Raw genomic sequence first — 3,960 nt, 5'->3', positions numbered from 1 at the left:
TCTGAGTCTGTCTGTTTAGAAGACACGGAGCTGCTTCTGTCATGTCAGGTACTCAGTACAGGTAAAACTGTTCCTTGACCTGCTCAGTGGCTATCTGAAAATATTCAAGGAAGGGACTAGAGACAGGTAATGTCTCTTAGCTTAAGTTTTACTCCTGGGTTGAAGCTTCGCCGTGTGTGTGTGTATGTGTGTGTGTGTGTGTGCGTGCACGTGCATGCACACGCGTGTGCGCCTGTTCTCACACACATGTGTTGGTCTATTGATTTTTCCCTCAGGAGGAGGTTGGGGTTCCCTGCTGAGTAATATTTTATACTTTATCTAATGAATATGGACTCCAGACTTCTTGTGAACTGAGAGCTTATCTAGGCCGTGGCCATGTCCCCAACACAGCAGAAATAGGTCATTTGAGTCGGGCCTGTCAAAGCTGCTCTGTGTGTAATTTCTTGACCTCTTGGCCACCAGCCAGGAGCGTGATGCGACTGCCCATCCTCCTGCTATCTCTTCCCACCCAATGTCCCCTCCCCTCCATCTGGCCCCAGCCTTCTTCCCTTGCCTCTCTTGCTTATAGGAAGGGTAGGAGAAGAGATGGTGGGTCTAGGACATGTTGAGTGAACAGGGCACCCAGGACTTGCAGGGTTAATACCCTCCAATCCTGGGGAAAAAAACCTGCAGCAAGAGATAGCAGAAAATCAGCTGCTTGCTGCATGCCTGTGGAATCTGGAGTGAGGGGTGAAAGCTGATCTCTGCTTCCACTCTGCTGGGAGGTGGAACCTGGAAGAGGCCTCATCACAGTTGCATAACCGGCTGTGGTCTGAGAAGGCCTGGCTCCCAGCCTCACTCCCTCTCGGCCCTCTGAGGCTGTCTGGCACACACCCAAGGGCAGCTGACGGCGGGCGGGTGAGCACAGGAGAGCAGGGAGCCCCAGGCTCAAACCTCTCTGACGGCAGGTGGGGATGGGAAGAGGGAGTCTTTTGTACTTTGTACATAGGCCACACATTTGTGAAAACAGTGTTTTGGAATAAAATATTTTTTTCATAAAACTACCGGTGTGGCTCCTTGTTGGGGAGCCCTGGGTAACGGGGATCACTAGAGCTGGAAGCGTTTTGTTCCTTTCCTCCCGCCGTGGCGGATGCTGTAATGTGTAGCCTGCGCTTCAGCTCTGCTCCCTCTTCTATGGTTTTAAGGGTGCCGACCCCCTGGAACGATGTCAGTGCTTCTCAGAAAACTGAAGAGCTAGGACTCGAGGTCTTGGGAAAAGATGGGGCAGGAATTAGTGGGGTAAAGGGGCGCAAGGAACAAGAAAATCTTTGGTCTGGCCTTTCCTTATCAGCTGCCACTATGAAGTTGACAGCTGAGGGCCAGGGCCAAAACGACTCAAGCCTCACCGGGCCAGGGTCGCCAGAGAGGCCCACAACAGGTCCCCTTCCCCTAGCCTCTTCCCAGGGACCAGAAGGTGGCACCATCCCACTGCCACTGGGTTTTCAAATGGTCAGCCTGAGACCAGGAGAGAGGCTGAGCAGAGAGCAGGATGGTCTCCCCATTTGGACCCTACTGGCACCTAGGTGCTGAGTCAAGGGGCTGTCACTGGGGTCCTTGGGGGGAAAAGGAGCAAGGACCTGCTGACAGGGTTTCTTTAGAGCTCAAAGGGAGGGAAGAGAGGCTCCCAGCCAGCCGGAGGCACAGGGGCCTAGAAGCGGGTGAAGGGAGTGGGTGGGTAGGGAAAGAGCCCCCAGCCACGCCTGAGCCTGAGCCTTAATCTGAGCACACTAATCTCCCTTCCATCTCTGCAGGGGAAGGAGGCTCGTGTCTCACACCCCGCTAGGCTCCTCCTGCCTCATACTCGCTAGGTTCCTATTCCTAGGCTCTGTGGTACTCAGCACAAGGGGAGGGGGCGGGGGAGAGCTGAGTGGGCGCTGATGGCTGTGAATTGTCACCACTGACTGCTGGCTGGAGCAGCAGCCAGTTAGTTGTTTAGTCGGTCGCCACTGAGTGAACCGAAGAGAAAGTGATAAGGGAGCAAGCTTGGAAGGGGAGGCCGTGGGGGTGGGGTGGGAGTGTCTCCATCCCAGCCCCCCTTAGTTTATCTGACTCCAGGCAGGAGGCTCAGCTTGCAAAGGCCCCTGGAGGGAGGAGGGAGGAGGGAGGAAGGGAGTGGGAGAAGGGAGGTCTCCACAATGACACCTTTGTGCCTGAAGAGTATGACCCCCCCCACCCCCTCTGGCTCCTCCAGGGACCCCTCACCTGGAGGCCACTGGCTAACATAAGATGGGCGGTACTCGATGCCCAAGAAGTGGGCCTGTGTCAAACTCAGGAATGAGGCTAAGGCGACCAGCCTAAGAGCAGGGGCCACCACCTCCTCTCCATGGGGAAGGCTCCCTCAGGACTGAAGCAGGGAAAAGGGGAACTTCCACTAGCCAGACACAGAGCTGCCACGCTATCAGACGGGTCCTATATAACTTTTATTTTTGAAAGTTCAAGTAGATACAGCAATATACAAAAAAAAAAAAAAAAAAAAAAAACCCACAATAATATAAATTTTTACACTATGAAGTAAGTATACATTGGAATTTGATGCAGAGGCCAGGACAGGAGATTACAAACCACTGTATACGTAGGTTAAGTGATAGATGGGAACACCTTGGCTGGGCCGGAGTTGGAGAGGGGCAGACAATGGAGAGAAAGCGGCCAGGTCCTGGAGGACCTGGTTCTTCAAGGCAGCGGCCAGACCAAGTCTCAGCTCCTCTCAGAACTTTGTTACAATCAGAGTTAAACCCCAACACACGCGCTACCTCGAAGCCCCAAACTTTGCAATATCCTCTCCAGAGAAGCCCGGATCCTTGCCCCAGGTCCCTCTAACCTAAATCTTTTCTCGACTCATGAGTCAAGCTTATTATGAACAAAAGAGAGTTGCTGGAGAAGGGACAGCTCTGTACTACTTGTCCATCGTTTCAAGTACTTGTCAATGAGGACAGGGGACAGGGATGGCCAAGGGCAACACTTGTTTGTCTTGGAGAGAAGATCCTCATCCTCGAAATTCAGAAAAGGGCTCATTTTGGTGTAACAAACGCATTCCATAGAAATTCTGGTCAACTGAGACAAGGTGGTTTTGGACCGCCTACTGTTGCCATGCCTCTGGGGCGGAGGAGGCCCCAGTATCAGAGACCACGTCTCACCCTCCTCATTATTCCGAAGTACACGGTAAATTCGACCTGTTCGGCCTCATCTGTGGGGGCCCCAATGGGTAAGAGATAGTCCCCAGTGCTGGGGGAGGCTGGGGGCACACGCCCTCGCACGGGGGATAGACTGAGTTTATCAGTAAGCCTTGGCCCCTGGCTTTAGCAAGTGAAGAAATGATTACAGGTGCTGTGGGAAATCATCAAGAAACTGGAATAAGAACCATATTCCCTGAGCTCAACCAGACCCTTGGCTGGGGCTAAGTCATGGCTAAGTCACGTTCAACCTGTAACTCTCTCTCTCTTACACCAGGAGGTCCCGAGACCAAGATTCCTAAAGCAAACAGTACAAGGAACCTTTGGACACTGGAAGGAGCCATGTCTCAAGGGGGGGTCAGGTGAACTGGGGGAAGGAAGGAGAATCACCCCATCCCTCCTAAGGCACCCACAGAACCACCCGGGCTCTGAAACAGGAGCGCAAGTTTAGGGGGAAAGGGAAGAGGGGTGGTAAGCGCCCCTATGCCCAGCCTTACCTACCAATAGGCCAACGCATAAAAGGGAAAATAAAAACTGTTTATAAAAAAAAGTCTAGAATGTTTAGGTTCTCCTTCAGCCTTCCTATTTCAAAACCAAAGTCCAAGCCACAGCTTCAGATGTCTTTTAAGGGTTGGATCTGAAGCCCATTGCAGGGTTTATATAAAGTATCAGCCTGAAGAAAGCTGAATGCTTAAAGCACCGAAGAGGCTATTAACGGGGTTTTCTTAAATACAGAAAAGGCTATGCTGAC

This window comes from Pteropus vampyrus, unplaced genomic scaffold, assembly GCF_000151845.1.
Source record: "Pteropus vampyrus isolate Shadow unplaced genomic scaffold, Pvam_2.0 Scaffold432, whole genome shotgun sequence".
Taxonomy (NCBI): Eukaryota; Metazoa; Chordata; class Mammalia; order Chiroptera; family Pteropodidae; genus Pteropus; species Pteropus vampyrus.
Note: the sequence above shows the minus strand (reverse complement) of the source record.